The sequence below is a fragment of the Protopterus annectens genome, chromosome 5.part0 (assembly GCF_019279795.1).
Source record: "Protopterus annectens isolate FY-2018-M chromosome 5.part0, PAN1.0, whole genome shotgun sequence".
Taxonomy (NCBI): domain Eukaryota; kingdom Metazoa; phylum Chordata; order Ceratodontiformes; family Protopteridae; genus Protopterus; species Protopterus annectens.
Window position 1 is genome coordinate 932606367 of NC_056735.1, and position 21924 is coordinate 932628290.

Here is a 21924-nt window from a genome sequence, read left to right on the forward strand (position 1 = left end):
AGTGAGTCATGTTGCCACAGTGCTTGGATGATAACTTCATTCTCCACATCAATGAATAACAATTTATGGAGTCCAGATCTCCCAGACACCATAACCCTGTATGAGACGAAGACTTAAAAGTCCAAAGAAAAAGGAAATTAAGAAACGAGCGATTGATAAAAGAAATGTGCATGAATATCTACAGCCATCATGCTCAAAATAATTTAAAAATAAAGGCTCCCTATGAGTACACTCAAGTTAATACAGACCCCCTCCCAAAAAAAAAAAGAGGAAATGAAATCCAGTGCTAAAAGTCTGTAAGGATAGCAACAGCTGTGCAACTTTGTAGTACACTGCACCATTAATAAAAAGAATGTACATATGTAGTACATTGCACCATTAATAAAAAGAATGTATATATGTAACCCCCCTGACATTGCTAATGAGCAATACAGCCTTCTTCTGCAATAACTGCTCATATTCCCAGAGAAATTTTTTTATAATAGCAGGTAACATTTACTTTCCAAAATTTTGTAATGCAAAGAAATAACTGATATATATGACTATGCCAACACTAATGGTCAAATAATGCAGAAGCAAACAAACAGGGTGGTATGTAATGTTATCTATCACTAAGGTAAAATAAATCAATTTGTAAAGAACAGCATGATACTTTTGCAGCATTTCACTTCTTAAAGTAGAAAAAATGTTTACAAGTCAAATGCAATATTGAACTCTCTGGACCCAAATGGTCACCCCTACTATGATACTATTTCCTCAGCAACACAATTAGCTTTAAATAGTACAGAGTCATCACTCTAAGCACTACGAATATGCATATCAGGTGCTAACTCATTAGCATTCATGAATTCCACAATCAGCATTAATTGCAAGACAAATAAACACAATGTAAGGACTTATACAATTGCATGTTCATACCTTAACACTGCAAGGATGGGCATTTAGAGGTGTTATTTGCTAAGGGCTTGCAAGTGTAAGTGATTATTCTGACTAGAGAAACAGTGTTTCATACCTTTTCCTCTTTGATGTACACATACCAAGGGTCTGTCAAGGAGACCAGACTTATCAAAAAGTCTGGGATTACATTGACTGACTTAGGAGAGAAGCATTCCCAACATTTTTATGAAGTGGTTATGATGGCACTGTTGCACCTGTAAGCAAACATCTGTCTGCAATTCTAAGGAAATATATTACTGGCTGAAATAGATATCAAAAACAATGCAAATGAGATTCCATTCATGTCAGAAAAGCATAGATAAGAGAATGATGATCACAAAATAAAACGTAGAAAATAGCTGCATTGTTGCAAATATTTGTTTATTATTGCTTAAGGAAATATTGTTAATATCCCAGTCATCCACACATCTACTGGCAAATTACAATGGTCAACTTTCATAACTCAGTTCTGTTGCACCTTTAATGTGAATTGATACAATGTCACATCTTGAAAATACATAATCTACTTTTTCTTCTTCCTAATATAAATCTATGTCTGTGGCAAATAGTGAAAATAATTCCAAGTGTATATTGTTAATACCCTGGTTCGATGGTTCAAATCCAGACAGGGTGCAGTTTGTGTGAACATGGTGATGTTTAAGGAGCATATGTTAATTGTTACAAGGCAACAAAATTGAGGAAACATTTAAATACTTGTTTCATAATGTTTTCTTTTCTCTCTCTCTCTCTCTCTCTCTCTCTCTCTCACTTCTTCATCCTTGGCAAGCTGTTTGGCATTGTGTACTGTTGACTATCAGGGGTCACCAACAGTGAAGCACAGTTCACTTTTTAATGTAAATGCTGACAGCTTTAATTTGGAATACCATCAGTAAACAACTGAGATTGCTACTAGTGTGCCTCCATCAGCACAACGGACAGAGGGTGAGTGGAGAAATTTCACCTGTCAGCTAACTATCTCTATGGCACAGGGTGTAACTGAAGTAAGCTTAGAAAAAATGGGTGCATTATGCAGGTTATGAATACAGTTTACAGATATTTTTGACTGATTTCTGAGTAAATATTGAAGCATAATGTTGTATATGAAATTGACAGACTAAAGTCTGTTTGATAACTGCTAAAATCTTACCTGTAGTCCATATGAAGTTCTATTACAAATGTGGTGTTGTTAGAAACTCACCTTTTCTTATTATTAATAACAGTATGTGCTATGGATGATGTAACATGCAACATTTTGTAAAGTGTGATAACATGAAAGAGTAATGAATAATGTGAACATATGTGTCATATATGCTGGAGGACTTATCCATATCTCACAATTATTTATCATGACATTAATACAATTTATTTTAAACTTTTATGTCATTATTAATTGCATGTACTGTGTCAAAAAATGACATCCTGTAATTATGTGTGTCCTCTTTCTGAACAATTGCCATTACATGATATCCTCATGATGTGTAACTCAAATATTACTTGTGATGAGGCATCTCAGATGGGAAATGATGAATGTGTCATGCTAATGCTATAAGTATTCTGTTCCTTGCTAGATAACAGTTTTAATTGTATTAGTTTGAATTATAATTTATTTGTATAATGCTTTTTTCCTTTTCATTTGCATGTGTCTTGGCAGCATGCAAACATGGTTCACAGTTAAAGGCAAAAGTGAAAAGCAAGCCTGGTACTGGCAGAGGTCCATAAGTACGCTGGATATTACTGAGTGAATAAAATGCATCTTTTCACTATCTCTGTGGCACAAAGTGTAAGCGAGCTGAGTTTAGAGAAAGAGGGCAGGTGATGCATGGTTCAATGAGGAAGAGTCAGAAAAATATTGGCACACAGCTTGGTATATGAATGTATTGTTGGAAACTTGCCTATTCTCAGCATTATTGTGATATGCATGAGGTGAAATATGTAATTTTATAAATTGTGATAACACAAAAGCAATAGCATTACTCATGGAAAATTGAAATAGATATAATGGATTACAACAACATATCACCCAAGTAGTAAACCTTGACAGAAATTTCATTTTAAATTATGCCACTATTGATTGCATCTACTGTGTCAAAAAAGATATAATGTCAGCTGTTGTCTGCCCAATTTCCCATTACATGACTTTACCTTATATTCTGATAATATGTGAAAGAAATTAAAGTTCTATTGTGGAGGAATATTTGCAAAGGATGAATGTGTCAGTGTAATGCACTACTTTCTGTGGTCATTGATAGATATATCCTTTGATTGTTTTAATTTTGCTTTCAAGTGTTTTCAAGTCCTTTTTTGCTTTATATAAATATTTTTAATGTTTTGCCTTTTACATTTGTGAACCACTCAGCAGTGCACAAACATGCTTCATGGCCAAAGGCAAAAAATGAAAAATTTAATTTGGGTTGCCTTCTGTAGTGCAAATGAGCCTGGTGGAGTTGAATTGCTGCCAACTCTTTGAATAGTACTAAGAGAAGAAAACATGCATGTAAGCTACTTGGCTCTGAAAAAAAGACCATTAATACAGGGTTCAAATCCAGTTTGCAGACAATTTTACTGAAGCTGTCAGAATGACATTAGACATAAACATTTGATTAGGAATGCAACGCTAAATACAAGTGAGTATCATAAACATGTTTTATGCAACAAATGCATCATTAATGCTTGCTACATAAGTCAAATATAAGGTTCATAAAGTATTTTAAACATGACAATAATGATTTAAAATGCACTTGCATAGTTATGATGTGCACAATAGTTTTGTTATAATTATGATGCATGACATATCATAAATATGTGTTTAGAACAGTATGTCTTGTGAATTATGTATGTAACATATCCCAGCATGTACTACTCTGGTCATCCAACCCCATGCATAGATATGTATTTACAACCATAAATACTGCCTTTTGCATAGAAATGCACTCTCATGACTAGCTAGAATCATAAACATATAGGCATATCTTGTTTCTGTTCATACTGAAATGAGAATATTTCTAATTATCATTTAAAAAAGGATGCTCTCCAGTGGGACTGACAGTAAATAAGCAAAGGTTAACTTGTCATCCTTTTTTGTTCTCATGGGTTCAATACCCAGGTGGTACTATTCAATTTTGCTACTGTGTAAGTCCCAACAGCCCAATATGTCACAAGTTACACCATTTGTCCTCCAACCAACAGTTATTATGAAAAAAACATTTCAGTGTTTCACAATGGAGCATGTGTCAATAGGTTGAGCATCACACATGGCCAAATCTCCCTGCCATATTTCACATCTTCTATGTTTTTTGATGTAATCACTGCCCAGCCATTTTTGGGTTTTCAGTTGTGCAAATGCCGCTAGAAAGGCTGTGCATCTTTACACACAGGCTGTTACATGCAAGATCTGAACTGGACACCAATTCAGACACATAGTTCTAATTGAACTTCTGTAGACATGGATGGCGAAGGTGAGGATGGTGTTCCATTTAGAGCAGAAAGGTGGGGTGTTGAGGAGTCAAGTTTTTTGTGGCACTTCTTATCAAGTGCTATAGCTTGAGACTGCAGCAGGGACATTATACTGGGTCTCAGTATAAGGCTAAGTCTTGGAATAGCTTGGGCAAGGCTATCTCCAGTGCAACTGGCATTCGACACACTGGAGAGCAATGCCATGACCATTACCAAGACATGAAGAGATGCTAGCAGGACCCTCTGAGACTATTGGAGGATGAAATTAAGACTGCAAAAAAACCTCAGTTGTGTAAGTATAGTGACCCATCAAGAGTCTATGATATAGCATTGATTAGACAGCCAAGACAGTTATTCATTATGCTGTCATATCTGTTTTTTATTTTCTCTACTACACAGCTGCAGAAGAGATAGCAGAATATAATGAGGGGCATCAGGAGAGACTAATTTGTCTCAGAGAGGTACAAGATAAGTATGCAACAGGTCTGATTGCAAGCCAGATAGGTAATTACAGTCTATCACTTTATAGCATCTGTACTGAAACAATACAATAATGTGACATGACATTGATCTTATTATCTCTGTTTTGTCACCCCCCAACCCTCTCTCTCTTCCTTTTTTTTTTTTGGCAGGGGAGACACATTGCTGCTGAAACCAAAATGACCACCAGCACAGGGAGATAGACTGACCACTGTAGTTTGATTCATCATATCTCCACCAGTGTCTACAGTGGCACCACCACAGACAGCACAGTTAAGGCTGGCCTGTGGTCAACTGGTGCCCTAGGCAAAAGGTCTGTACAGAGCCCCCTCCCCCCAACAGGGCCTGGTGCCCCCATCCTGGTCTACCTACACCATCCAGATTATTGGAAAAGTGCTGCTACTACATCAGCACCCTAGACAGCTGCCTAGTTGGCCTATGCCTAAGGCCGGCTATGAGCACAATCACCGAGCACATCTAGGTCACAACCTGTCAGCGCTGCCTCCACAACTTCTGCTCTACCTGCTCCATCTCTTTAAGGTAGGTCTGCCCCAGCTGCTGGTGCAATGGTACCCTCTGGGATCAGTAGTACCGGTATTTGTAATTATGTCTCCTGTCAGGAACTAACATCCTGATGCAGGATGTAATGGAGATGGTCTTTGTTCCTGCGTCATATTGCCAAATCAATGCCATGTTCAGCATTGAAGTAGGAAATTGACACAGGAGATAGTAATGTCAGTTCTGAGAGTGAGGACTTGATTCTCACTGTCTTCAAGCTGGATGTGGATGCTGCTCCAATGTCCCCTTCTTATCCCCAACCTTTTGTGTCCATCACCATCCCTGTGTGTCTTATATGTCCTTTATGTTTGAGCCTGCTACCGTGCCTATCTAACCCTCTCAATCCTAAGCACTTTCCTAACATTCTTCTCTGCAAAAAAAAAAAAAAAATGGGAGCCTATCACACAAAAAAATTATGCCCCACTTCATCCATGTGTCATCTTTACACACTTGATTTGGTCCAATTAGCTGTACAGCATTATTTTGTTGTTGTCACCCATCCGTTATGTGATGAGTCTCTAAAGGCATAATCTGTGTACAATTCTCCATTTATGTTCTGAAGACGTAGATAGCTATGGTGCACTACAACCATCATGCAAATTCCTGTATTATTTCTCCTGTGTCCTTTCCTCTGCTTGTCCCCCTGTGTTCACCAATGTTATATCGGTCCACTTTTCACAGATTGAATCTGGTCAAATAAAAATAGAATCACACTCAACACATATGGCCAGAAAAGGCCCATAAAAAATCCTTCATCTTTTGTACTAAGCATCTATGTAGATTTTGGCATCATGCACCAATGCTGAGTCATGGAGAATTACATTTCATATCCTATGGCAGAAACTGGAGAGCTTTTGGCATTGCCTGCACTTGTCCGACTACCTTCACTCAAATGTGCTTAAACCTGCTGCGCTATAGGAATGCAGAGTAAGCACAGTATTTTGATGCACTTATTCTCACAGTTATTGGGCTGCTGGATGTAAGGTACTAGGATTTCCTGTGGGGTTTGTTGAGATAATTTGCATGGCTGTAGATTGGTGCTTTCGCATAATATCAAGGGTTTAATTCTAGATGTATCTCAAAATATTATTTCATGCCATTTTAAATTCCTATCATGTTTAACTACAGACTTTTGTATTTCTCTCCCCAGTTGCAATGTTTCATGCACCTACCAGGACTTGCAAAAATATAGTACATCATTTGAATAGTGAAGCAAAAAAGTATTAGCAAAAACATTCCATCCCCAACAAACAGACTTATTAAACCACCCTTGTTTGCTTATGGCATAACCTTGTTTCTACTCCCTTCTTGCTCTGTGTAGCAAACATTTTATTGTACAGAGCATGACAGAGTAATAATGAGGTAGCATTTAAGAGTAACACACTGTAAAGATGGTCCTAAATGTCCTATAAACAAAACCCTTAGTATTTCTCTCTCCATCTCTCTCTCTCTCTCTCTCTCTCTGTCTCTCTCACACACTCTCGTCAACCCTTATGTGTCATCAGTTTTTACTGTTGTACATTTATTTGGCTGATAGGTGTAATGTTCCTATGGGATTTTACTATCAGCATTACCGTGATGAAGCCCAGTGTCACTATCCTACCTTGCTTCAATAAGTTCTCACTTTCCATTCAATTGTGTGAACTGCAAGTTCCTTTGTGGAGTGCTGAGATGATGCTCAGATATATAGACTGATTTTTGCAACATTTCAAGGCTTCTAACCAAGAACAAAGTCATACTGTTACTGATTGTTTTTATAAGACTACTTTATGTATGGCTGTTGCCCACAGATTTTCGCAGAATGTCCAAATTTTTAACTCATATTTTTGGTCCATTTCTCACAAAACTGTAGTTTTCTGACAAATCATTGAAGACTGAAATCAGAAAAATAATAGCAGGCATTTGATTTTCAGACTTCATATCTTTCAGAAAATGTATGCTAATGCAAAACCTGTTATTATATCAACTTTCTAAGTTTGTAAGAGCAATATTTAAAACGTGTCCTTAATTTTGGGTCTTTGTTCCGCCATTATTTGTGGCTTTGCCCAGATTTCTTGCTCTAGGAGGTTGAGAGGTATACTGTTGCCTATATATTATACTGAGCCACAATTATCCTGCTATTGTCATAATCTACTTGCTTCTTGCCTCCTCTCACCCTGTCTATGTCTGTTCCCTTTTCTGTGTCATCAGTCTGTCTCCTCATTATTTGCACAATGCCTGGCACTGAGCAATGCCTGTATCTTAGGGGTAATGGTGTTACACAACTTATGGCAAAATCTTGTGTGTTTTTGCCTTCATCCATATTATTCTAGTTCCCTTCATACAATTGTGCGTAGCCTCAATGGCACCATGTATAGACAGGCTAATAGAAGTATGAGGAGACGGTCATTATCAACTCTTGAACAGGTTGCAGAATTTAATGTACAAAATATAGGATGTTCCAATTGTAAATATTATTAGGAAGCATGCTGCCCAAAAATTCCTGGCTTCATGACAAATAGGTAAATCACACATTGAACACCTTATCATAACACATCTCTGTTCTACACATCTGGTCATTTATTATGCTGCTGGCTGTAATGTACACCTTCTGTAATCTTTAAAATTGTCATTACTTTGATGATGCCTGAGATCTAATTCTCACTTGCCTCATTTCTTGTGACAGTTACTTCAAACCAGTAAAATTAAGGCTGTGAGGAAATATTTCCTGTGTGGTGTTTTCTCACAACTCACATGCCTGTAAAATGCTTTTGGTATTGTGCCTAGGGTTTGAATCCAGAAATATGTGAAAGTCATATTTAATGTTTTATTTATATTAGTATTATTAAGTGTCTACATATCTTATTAACTCACCATTATCCTGCTTATGTTTTATCATGTTTCTATTTTTTGACCCCTGGTTGCTCTCTATTGGAAACACTTGAGTGTACATAGCATAACAGATTACTTATCAGGAAAAACATAACAGTAACATACCACAAAAATGTTAGAAATGGCCCAGAAAAATAAAACATTCTTTATCTGTCTCTATCAATGTCTCCATCTTCCTATCTGTCCCCCTTTCTGTATCTTCGTTTGTATGGTCGAATATTTATTGTACTACTGGATGTAATGTACACATTATGGGATTTGTTGTCATATTTGAACTTTGTGATATAGCAGCTCTGATGTGGCATTGTTAGATAATGCTCAGGTCTGTGGATTTGCTTTTTAATACTGTCAAGATTTGAATCCCAGCATATATCAGTGTTATTGAGTGTTTTGCATAACTTCTTTGTGTGTAAGTGCTGGCTACACATTTTATTAACACACCTTTATCCTGCTACTGTGTTAATCTGCATACTCCCATTGTAACACTGTCACATACACATCTTGCCTGAATAATTATGATGACAAACCAAACAGTAACCCAACCCAGAGATATGCAGAAATAGACCATAAGCAGATCTCATCCTATGTCTGTATCCATGTCTCTCAGTCTCTTTTCTCTTGCCTGAATAATTATGATGACAAACCACACAGTAACCCAACACAGCAATATGCAGAAATAGACCATAGGTAGATCTCGTCCTACATCTGTATCCATGTCTCTCAGTCTCTTTTCCCCATTTAGTGTCCTCTGCTTGCATCGTGCACCAATGGTAAGTGATAGTAAATGTAATTTTACATCTCATGGCAAAAGCTGAAGATTTTAATTTCAGCCACACTAACACTGTTCACATCATGCAAATTTGCTTAGCCACACTGTGCTATAAAGATGCACACCGATATAACTATTGTGAGACAGTTAGTGTAATATATACATTCGACTAATAGATGTTATATACACCTTATGGAATGTTATACCTGTCCTTACTATGGTGAAACCTAATGCATACATTTTCCCTTGCTTCCAACAGTTCTCAGTGCCCCTTCAAATGTATCAGTTAAGGTTAGAAATTTATGATTTCCTAAGTGTTGAGCTAAGATAATTCTCCTGTCCTGTCTCTACACTTGCATTTTAGGCTGTGAAGGGTTCAAATACAGACATGTGTCATACATTTTATATCAAGTTTTCACATATTATTAGTATGTCTGTAAGTGTTTGCTGGACATCATCAAACAACAGTATCCTACTTATGTCTTCATCATGTTTCCACTCTCCTATACCATCTTCATCCATATTGTAAACACTTTATTGTACACAGCAATACATCTGAAGTATACAGAGTTTCAAAGGATGTACACATTTGTAACACTTTTGCTGGCCATAAAATGGGTCTGCAGCATACACATTCAGTGAGCGCTGCTGCTCATGTAGGTTTAGTGTGAAGTGTGCATGCTTGTTCATAAATCCAGGGCAAGCCATACATTTATTTACAATATGAAACCTTTCTCTTTTTTATGCTCCCAAACTCAATCTATGTTTATCTCACATAGTTTTTTAAATGGCACTAACACTTCTGATAGGTTAGGAATGAATAGGAATAAATATTTTACTCTGCCCAAAAAACTTAGTAGAGTGTATAAGAGTTTCATCTGGATTGCTTCTCTCATTTTTCCAGACCCAGGTTATGCACCTTAATGTATTAAAACAATGAATATAAAGGTCACACAGGAAAATCAGTTGGTACCAATTGGTTAAAAAACACAAAAAGAAAAATGTAGCAAAGCTAGACTTTCCATTGTGTGATACCTTAAACCTCTTGTATCGGAGGCAACATGGGATATATGTAAATTACACTTTAAGGATATCAGGTGTTTCAGCTAAATAGCAATTCTGAATGTCCATGACTTTTTCTTTTACTTTTAGGTCTATTTATGGACAATTTCAGGCCAATAAAGGTAAACCCTCTAGCAATGGACATACACGTTTCTGCCTTCTTATGGCATGAACAGCACAGGATAAGAGGAATATTTGACTTTTGGAAACACAGAGCTGTTGTACCCAACTGATATCGGGTCTATATCACCACATTGAATGGTAATAAGTTTGAATGCCCTTTGTTCGAACCTAAAAGTCCAAAAACCCTAAACAGCGAACTCACGGAACTGTGATTTTTTTTTCCCAGGAAAAAAAAAATCGCTGCTCAGTAAAAAAAAAAAAATCACAACTTTCAAACAAACTGAACACCCCCCCACACCCCCCTACTTAAATATACCAACTCTGAGATTGCACTACAGTGGAGGAAATAGCAAAGACCTAAGTATGGCCCACAGATTTTTTTCCCCAGGGAAAAAAATCGATATTCTGTAACTTTGCAGTTTAGGGCTTTCGGACTTTTCAGTTCGAACAAAGGGTGTTCGAACTTATCACCATTCCATGTGGTGATATAGATCCACTGATATCTATAAACATTAAGGTATCTACAAAATATCCCAACTAACAAATTAAAGCAATGAGTAAAAAGGTCACATAGGAAAACCAAATGGTTAAAAAACACACAAAAAAAATCTAGCAAAGCTAGACTTTCCACTGTGTGATACCTTAAACCTCTTGCATTAGAGGCAACATGGGATATATGCAAATTACCCTTTAAGGGTATCAGGTTTTCAGCTACATGGCAATTGTGAATGTCCATGACTTTTTCTTTTACTTTTACTTTTAAATTTATTTATGGACAATTTCAGGCCAATAAAACCAAACCCTCTAGCTGTGGACATGCATGTTTCTGCCTTCTTATGGCATCATCAGCACAGCATAAGAGGAATGTTTGACTTTTGGAAACATAGGGTTGTCGTACCCAACTGATATCCATAAACTTTAGGGTATCTACAAAATATCCCAACTAACAAACTAAAACAATGAGTAAAAAGGTCACACTTTAATGTATTAAGAAATGTAACATATTTAATATTTATCATACCTTTTTAGCATTTGTCGATGTTTATTTTCAGATTATTTTGCTCCGGCTTATCTGATGGATATTTTAATATTATTCAGTACACAGTAGCACCTACTCAGAATATTAGATTAATGATCATTGAATTTTAGATTAGCATCCACAGTAATTCCTAAATCCTTCACAGAATCCATATCAGCAACACTATGGCTGCCTAAAGAATAGGGATATCTACAGTTTACTTTTTAATAGAGAATCAGCATTAAACCCCATCCTAGTATGTTTAGACCAGTGAACCAATTCATCCAAATATCCCTGCAGATGCATGTGGTCAGCAACATTAGAAATAACACCACCAATCTTTGTATCGTCAGCAAATTTGCTGAGCCAAACTATTTTTTTTCTGGAAAACAGGTCGTGTAAATCCCAAACGACACTGGTTCAATTACAGAGCCCTTTGAAACTCCTCTAAACATATTCTCTGATTTTGTACTTCTACCCCTAAGCTAAATGTTCACCCAAGCAATTATATAAGGAATAATCTTAAATTCAACCATAACCTCCATAATAGCTCCATGAAAAACAGACTCAAAGCTCCTGGTGAAATCATCATGCACAATGTCAACTGAAAGTCCTAGATCTAGACAGGAAGTAACATCAAAATAAAAATGTACCAAATTAGTTAAACAAGAGTGTCCCTTTGTAAAACCATACTGCAAAACATCTGCACCATACCCAGAATTGTTAACAAGGTACCCAGGTTAGGCATTCTAAGCTTCTCTTCATACATCAGGGACAAATGTTTGCATAGGAATTCTCTGAACAAATACAGTAAACAATCTGTAATGTCACTGATGATTTTGGCAATAAATTATCTATTCAGTACATCTGGCCAGCTGCAGAATTAGCCTTAACAGCTCCAAGGGATTTTTATTAATAGTTCCATCATAAAAATAGGACAATTGAGACTATCTCAATAGTTAATATTTTTGAAAAATATTTCTGAATGCACTTTTGTAAATCTTTTTTTTTTTTTATTTGCTGTTCTGCATGTAAGTCAAGTAGTCTTTTCTGATATTATCTCTGCCTTTGCTTGCACTACATGATACCATTATATCCAGTTTCTATCAGTCCAGCTTCAGTCAGTCATTCTTTTTTTCTGAGTATTGCTTTACCCTATTCATAGTTCCTGAGGAGCCATAGCATATCCTGGTAAACAGCAGGCAAAGGCAGAAAATGAATCCTAGGCAGGATATTAGTCCATTGCAGGATGCACCCCCCCCCCCCACACACACACACACACACACACCAAAAGACAATTTAGAAGATCACCAGTTCAAAGCATGTCTACAGGAAATTATGTTTTCTATATCTTATATTGCTTTGCATGTTGATATTTGCTATCTGTTTGCATTTTTGCAGGATGCTATCATGATGCTACTTTTCTGACTTTCTGTCCCATAGAATCAGTCATGAACAACCTCATTTCTGCTCACTTATCTGACCCCTCCCTTGCTATATAGTAAAAAAACAAGTCAAAGAGAAACATCCTCCCATAAGAAGCGCAGTAGCAGTTCATGTAGTACTATGCCTTTCTTAGTATTAACCTCTCAGGCATGCTGTTGGTTTCTCCAGTTCTGTTTGCGTCATGATTTTTTTAAAAAATAATTCTTATAGTATTCCTACATTTTAAGCGATTTCTCCCTCGCCATGCTAAGCCACTATCCATTCTGCAACCTATCAATATCAAACCTGCACCAGCAAATAGTACAACTTCCTCTTATTATATTCACTAGGACCAAATTCCATTGCAATTGCAATTTATTTGTTTATTTGACATTTGTTAACCGGATATGTCCAATTGAGCCAAGTGGCCCGTTTTCAGTGGAGACTCAAGGAGAAAAGCTCCAGTTTACAAATATTTACAGGACAGTGTAGAATAAATAATAAAAATGTTTACATTCAGCATTGAAACATAGAGAATGAAGACTATATATACAATAGTGTATGCACAGAGAATACAGTTGTTGGTATGTAATAAGGAGACATAATGTACGTTGACTATACATCTAGTGGAGAAACAGCAAGAATTAATTATTTACAATATTTAGAAAATCTTTAGAAAAGTCAAGAGTAGACAGTCAGTACAAGCATGTTCTTTATCAGGTAGTATAGTACCAGTGAAGAAATATTCAGCAGCTGACTGTTGTTGTTGTCTTTTGGCTTTTCCCAGTTAGGGGTCGCCACAGCAGAACTCCAGTCCGCTAATGAATGGCAGTAGATTTTCATGAACGCCGAGATGCCAGCTCGACATTCAACCTTCAACGAAAGCATGCCCATTTACTTATGTCTTTCGGACACCCACCCAACCGAGGGGAGGACATGCAGACTCCAGACAGAAGGCACTCCCCGCACTCCAGCTGAGAATCGAATGGGAGAACCTCTTGCTGTGAAGCAACAATGCTACCGCTGCACCACCGCGGATGATAATATTCAGCAGCTGAATGAGACAGATAATTGTGTTAATGTAAGAAAGGAGATAATGTGGACAGAGTAGAGAGAAGAAGAAGGTTAAGGGGGATTATGGCAACAGCAGGTTCTGAAGTTTAGGAGGTAGTTTTTGCCTCTGGTTTTGAAGAGGCTGGTACTATTAATACTGCAGATGTCTGGAGGAAGCCTTTCCCAGACTTGGGAGACTGAATTTTTGTAGAGAAGTTTCCTAGTGTTTTTATTTAGTTTATAGATGACAAGGAGGTTTGGGCTAGAGCTATAAAGTGAACGAGCTGGGGTATAAGTGGATACTAGGGATGAAAGAGAGAGGCAGGTTTGGGGATTATTGATTACAGAGTGTGTGAGCTGAAGTTGGGAGAGGAGCAGGAGCTGGGGGAATTCAAGCCACTAGAGTTTTTAGGGCAAGGCAAAGATGTGATTTATATGGTTGCTCAGAGGCAAATCTGGTTATATTGTTATAAGTTTGCTCGAGTTCATTCTTATTTCATTACACTAACTTCATGGCCAAATCACTACCATAAAGTGTAAATTATTATTGCCAAATAAATAAAAATAAAATAAAACTTGTGCCTCGTATACCTAACGGCTCTCTACTGCCTCACATCCACTCCCATATCACGAAGTTTCTTTTATTCAGATCTTTAGTCACACTCTGTTATTAACTTAAACAATACCATTTTCTCAACAACTGCGGCACCTTATCAAGCTATATCAGCCAGAATCTCACTTACAGTCTCCAATTCCCTGACCACTAACTCAAATCCCTTATCAGCATTCAAATACTATATAACTTCCAACCACAAACATACACCAATTTATTGTAAGTACTCCCAAAAAGCACCTTCCAGCTATTAAATTCATACTCTAAGTGACAAAACTGAACCTCACCCTGGTCTATTCTATCCCACTATAAACTCCTATGATAAGCATGTCTTGCTCACTCCTATATTCACATAGCATTAAAAATAAATTGAAACAACTAGGCATCTTCATTTCTATGTACATTTTAGGCATTTTACCAGTTACTAAATCATGACTGACACATGATTTGCAATTTTCTCTACTTTATTCCCTCATACAGCTATGCACATGACACCTGAACAGAAATAAGAATAGGAGGAAGCACATTAATGATCTATAAAGATCACTTCCTTCCCACCATCACTGTAGTAGACAATGCCACATCTGATTCTGCACCTAACTGGATATTATTAATCTTTCCATCCAACAAAAAGGCACTCCTCTTTTTAGCTGTTGCCTACCTGCCCCTCAACACACTCTTTAATCACGTCCAAAACCCTTATATTTACCATTCTAAACACTTCACCCAAACACTAATATTGTTATCCTAGGAGAATTCAAAAATAACCACATCACTCTCCACTACTCTGACAACTCTGCATTCCTAGATGACTAGGGCCTTCAACAACTTAGCACCAAACCCACTAGACCAAACCAAAGTCAGTTGAGCACCTTACTCTTGACTTTACTGTCACAAAGATTCCCACCAACATTTTCAACATAACGAGTCTACCATACTCAGAGACCACTGCCCAGTCTCTTTCACAATATCCGATAAATATCTCAACATTTTCCAGCTCTGAATTATTTCGGAAGACAAACAACCAACAACACTACATCTATATCCTTCTTAAAGATATCTTTATGGTCACCTCCCAGTTTATGCCAGTTCTAACCCATGGTTTATCTACTACTGTTGAGACTATCCCTCCCTCTGACACACATCTACAATTTCTGTCTCCAAAATATTAGGCCTCACATCTGACAATCTGTTTTAGATAAATTACAACCAAAAAAAAATACAGCCCCACTAAAACATCCCATTTCAGGCCAATCTCCATCCTTCCCACTCTATCTAAAAGCTTAGAAAAATTTTGCCAACTGTCCACATACATCCAACAATATCAGACTAAAATAGCATGGCTTCTAGCCAGGACATAATACCATGGCTGCTCTATGGACACTAACTGATGATTACTCTGGAGTGCAGACAATGGCAACCTTACTGGAGCTTTAGTCATAGACCTAACAAAGGCCTTTGACCTAACAGACCTCTGCCTTCTAGTCAACTTGCTATTAGAAACTGTTATCAGCCCAGGCTCTCTACTATGATTCATAGACTTTCTATCAGACAGAAATTTCAAAGTAAAATCAGGAACCTTTATCTTGTATGAAACTACATTAAATGCAGGAGTTCTTCCCTCAACTTTTCTCCATCTTTATTAACAGAATTCCTCATGATCTGTCATACCTACCAGATGACATGGCAATGTATTGCACCAGTTGAAGTCTCAGTTATATATACATTTCCAGCTTGAGTCCAATGTTCACTGCTTCCAGCAGTGGCTAATAAACCATAAGGCATAAACTGTTATGAAACCCATAACAAAATGGTGCTATTTGGACATCATCAAAAACTCTTCAAAACCAAAAATGATGTTTAGATCATACACATTAACAATGCCAGTATAGAAATGGTGACCTCCTTCAAATATCATTGGATATGGATTAACTAAACCCTGAGCTTTCAACTCTACATTGAAAAAACAAAGAGTACTTAATTTTTCTCCTTTTTGAGCCACAAAATATTACCCTACCTTTCAACTCAAGCTACTACACTTGAAGCATTTTCTCTTCGTATAGCCAAACTAGTTGAAAAAACAACCACATCCAACTTCAGAGGATAATCACAATTCATGCCGACACTTTTCATTTTACAAAAGATGGCAAAACTAAACTTGTTCATATCAAGTACTCCTTATCCATTTTAGCCCATGATCTTGAGAAATCCCTATCCATGTATCTAACGAAATTCTCATCTGACCACACCTTCAGAATTAATCTAAACAATTATCCAATTAGGGAAAGCCAGTGTTCCTACTTGCTTAAAATCCTAACAGTATTTCTTCTCTTCTCCTTTACTTTGATATCTACTTACTAATTCTACCCTCCACTAACAAAATGTTAAACAATGCTTTTAATTATGACACTAGCATAGACACATTATATCCACATATGTTACTTTTATGCCCAGTTTTATGTATTTCAGTACAATATGTTCTATTACAAAATTGTCCTACAATTTGTAATGTTGTTCTCTCTTATTTTCATTGTAATTTATTCACTTGGGCTGTGTCGGATAATGGTCAGTGCATTATTCCAGTAAACAGAGATTGTATTACCCCAGTAAGCAGAGATAGATAGATACATAGATAGATAGATAGATAGATAGATAGATAGATAGATCGACAGATAGATAGGTAGTTACATCAAGCCATCATACTTCATAGTGTTGGCCTGCTCATTGCAAAGCTAAATGATTGTATAGAGAATTATTGCCCTCAAAACCAGATTCCCCAGCTCTACTGATGTACTGATGACAAAATCATAATCAAAAACACGGTTAAACACAATAACAAAAGGTTTCCTCACAACCCCATGTTAGTACCCCCCCACACACACACACACACACACACACACACACACACACACACACACACACACACACACACACACATACTTAACTTTATAATAATCAGCTATAAGCTTACCACAGATATTAGTTCTAGCATGACAGAAAACATTTTTTGATGAGACAAACATAATAAATCTGCCTCAGATGGATGTTTCTCCTCAGGCTTATCTGTTGCCCTGCAGTAATCACAATCAAACCTAATTTGATTGCCTTAGGCTATGCTTTTCCTGCTGTAAAGCTAGGTGAATATATATAATGATGCAAGATAATATTTGTATTTTGTGATGTTTGGCAATAGTATTAACTTAAGTCTTGCTGTTTCTTCCTTGGTGCCATAATGAACATTTACATGAATATCTTCTATATATCCTGAAACTCCTTCCCTGAAATCTTTCCTTTCCATGCTTTCTCTTAGACATTTTTACATAGCACTTAACGATAATTAAAATATGACACATGATGTTTCAGTTTTACACACTAGAGCTGTAAGGAAGTTGCCATTCAAGTTCCTAAATCAGTTTAGAATATTTCCGAGATATCATTTCCCTGGGTGCCTATGTATATTTTGTGAATGTGGTGGTGTTGCGGTAGCGCTGTCGCCTCACAGTAAGACGCTGTCCGGTTCGACTCTCAGCTAGAGCGTCTTCTGCGTGGAGACATGCGTGAATGGGCATACCTTCGTTGAAGGTTGTGCGTTAGGGCTGGCAACTCAGCATGTAAAAATCAACTGCCAATCATTAGCGGACCAGAGTTCCACTGTGGCGATCCCTAACCGGGAAAAGCCGAAAGACACAACAACAACCCTTGGAAATGTAATACTATTTCAGAGTAAACCATTCCACAAACAAAACATGTAAATCTTCAAATACATGTATGATTAAAAGGAAAATACTGCATTATGACCTGTATCATTTCACCATGACCCAAAGAGTTTTAAGTTTATTATTTCTTACCAGTCATTTGCAGCAGCATATCCCTGTCTGTGCTTGTGAGTACTTGTTGTTGTCTGTATCATGCCCTTCTAATAGATTGACTAAAAGAGCTTCATATCACCTTTAAAATGTTTTATGTTCAAAAATCCATGTTGATAATTTTCCTTGTTTATTTGTTTGTTTGTAGCACTTCATAATTTGATTGTTCAGAGAACTTTTCTGTAGTCTTTTTTTCATATGTTTTACAGGGTTATATCAGTGTTTCAATAGAATACAGCTGAAAATACATTATCCTTAGCATTTTTATGATAATGTATAGTCATTCAGATGATGAGGCCATTTTGTACCATTAGCATTTTCTTTCCTTACAGTACTATTAACCTTAACCTAACCACTTATAATGATGAATATGTGAGCAACTCACATCAGGATGGCCAGTTGAAATAGACGTCTTGCAGAATAGCAACAGCAGTTGCACTCAGAATTTTTAAATGTCACACATTAAAGGAATATATCTAATCAACTGACCCACAATAACAAACTTTTATTGAAGGCATATTTACATGGTTTGTGACTATATTTCTCCTCTCTGTAAGACACTGTGGCATTTTTTCTGCGGTTGTATTGTAGTTAGCTTTTTCTAACACATAGTTCTTACTGGTAGATGGAAGGGCACTGGTGTCAATGGATTTTCCTTATAGGTAGTGATCAAAAAATAAATAAATACATACATTAATCATAAATGGAAGAGTTTACCTTAAGGTGGGGTGCTGGCAGACTGGAGATGGTGAAGGCAGTACAGATTTAGGGTTGGTATAATGGTTAAGGTGTTCACGTAACAGTTATAAAGTGTGGGGATGGATTCTCATCCTCAGTTTCTGCAAGCATTATTGCCTAGGCATGTAAGATTCTGCAGACTGATTGCCTAGTATTTTACCTATATACATGTATACAGTTGCAGAGTACTTTGTCAGGTGTACATTATGTCAGCAAAGTATACTGCTGTAGCTTTAAATGAAATGTTCCATTTGTTGATGTAAGGATATATCAAACACTCAGACAATGTCAAGGTTTAGTTTATGGTTAGTACAGATTAGTAAGGTGCTACTGTTGGGCATACAAAAATATAAGAATAAAAATAAATCATAACTTAAAATATCTCAATTTTAAAACACTAAGTGCTGAGATAAACTCATTCATTCCAGATGCTATCCTACACTGAGACTCATTTGCCACATCAGTTTTCTAAACTGTAACCTGTTATCCCAGTCACCACTTGTCATTCTGTAGAATCATTTCGCAGATGAAAAAGCTGATTTTTTTTAAACTTGCATAAACCTTGCTGTGTTTGTATAGAGCATTATCATCATGTTTGTTCTTAATGCCATACAAATCTCATACATGGGTGATTTTTAATTTTTATCCTTGTACTTTTGTTTGTTTGATCGTGTGATTTTTTTTTGTGTTACTGATTATAGAATTTTCATGAGACTGAGTTATCTTATAAATTTGGTCTGTACATGGGTTCTCGCTTCTTCTGTTGAAGTCCATAGTAGAGGTTGAAAGTGCATAAGTACGTTTCAATAATCATTTTCTGGGTATGATTATTGGTGGTTTGTTTTAGGTTCATAGGTTCGTACTAGGCTATCTGCCCTAGGGCATTTATAAGCCTAGCCAGAATGTGTTTGGCTTTCGCCACCCATTTTAAATTTATTTTGCTATGCCCTTTTTCGAGGTTAGTATACTGTGCCTCTGTCTAACAGTGACACAGAAGTGATACCCGGGGTAAACCTACGATCTCCCATCCACTCATCAAGATTCCTCTTGAAGAGAGTCAATGAGGGACTCTGCCTAACCTGGACTGGGATTTTATTCCAGAGTGAAGGGAGCCTCTGGGTTATGAATCTGTCCCTCCAGCATGTCCTATTTATTTCAGTGCTGAGGTTCAAGTCTCTCAAGCGTGTAGCTCTATGGGATTTGGATTTTCTGAGGTGCAGCATGTCCATTAATTCCGGGTTGGACATGGCTTTATACGTCAGGCACAGATCGCCTCTGAACAGGCGGTATGCCACTGAGTAGAGCTGGAGTTTCTTTAACCGGGCAGCATATGGCATCTGTTTGAGCCCTTTGATCCTCTTGGTGAGGTACTTTTGGGGTCTTTCCAGTTGCTGCAGGTGTCTGGTAAGGTACATCCCAAAAGGGGCATTGTACTCAATTATGGGCCTGATGAGGGATGAGTAAAGAGGCATGATGACCTCCCCTGATCTAGATGTGAATCCCTTCATGATTAGGTGGGCTATATAAAATGTTTTTCTAACCACTTTGGCCACGTGGTTGTCAAATGAGAGATTGCTATCAACTTGGGTCCCCAGGTCCCTAATTACTTCTTCTGTACTTAATGGATTACCACCTATGTGGTAATTTGTGGGCACTTTGTTTTTGCCAAAGGGGATGACTATACACTTTTTGGCATTTAGCTTGAGGCCATGGCTCTGGCACCAGTTGTCTGTTTCTATGAGGCCCTTTTGGAGGATGCTTGTGTCGGCTGGAGAGTCAATTATGGCGCCCAGTTTGCAGTCATCTGTGAACTTGGTCAGCCACAGTCCTTCCGTGTTGGCCTGTACCTCCGAGAAATATATACCGAACAAGAGAGGTCCCAGGACAGAGCCTTGTGGGACACCACTTGTAACTGATTTGGAGTCTGACATGGCTCCAGCAATTCTAATCATGTGGGTTCTGTCCTTGAGCCAGTTTGCAATCCATCTAGTGACATAGAGGTTTATATTTAAGCTGGTGAGCTTATCTATAATGCCCTAGTGGGGTATTGTATCGAAGGCTTTTGCGAGGTCCAGGTAGGCTGTGTGGACCACCTTCCCCTCGTCAATGGCCTTGGTGACTGTTTCAAAGAAATCAACCAGGTTTAAGAGGCAGGATCTGCCCTTAACAAAGCCGAACTGGGTAGGATCCAGTGTTTGTAGGTCCCCAATATCTTTATTTATGAGGTCCATGATGATCCTTTCCATAGCTTTGCAGACCAAGCTAATCAGGCTTATGGGGCGATAGTTTCCAGGATCCATTGAGGCACCACCTTTATGGAGAGGGACCACTGTTGCTGTATGCCACTCTTTGGGCACATATCCTGTAGTAAGGCTGAGACTGAACAGTAGTTTTATGTTTGGGTTTAGCTCTTCTTGGAGTTCATGTAGGACGCAGCCCGGGACACCATCTGGTCCCATTGATGCTGTGTTTTTTGCTTTGGAGAGGGCGGCTCTTACCTGAGCATCTGAGATGTCAGGGGGGCAGCACTCTGCTGGGATAGATATTTGCCCTTTTGGTGGGGAGGGGGGGGGTTGCACTGAACCTGTCAGCTAGGATGTTGGCAATGTCTGTGGGTTTGGTGTATTTTTTGTCATTTTGGACTAATTCTGAGCATATCTGGGAATTACCACCCAGGTTCCTAACAGAACTAAAGAAAGCATTGTGATTATCCTTAGTGTCCTGTGCAAGTTTTCTCTCGAAGCTGGCCTTAGACAATTTTATGTGTGCCCGTAGTTTTTTGCTAATACTGATCAGTGATGCCTTCCCTTTTTGGGATTTTGCTCTATCATTTAGTAGCTTCCTCCTTCTATTGTATAGTTTGTTTATGGCTGGGGTCCACCAGACAGGACGTCTACCTTTGGAGGATTGGGTCTTGGTTTTATTTGGGATCGCATGATCCATGCATTCCTGAAGGTGT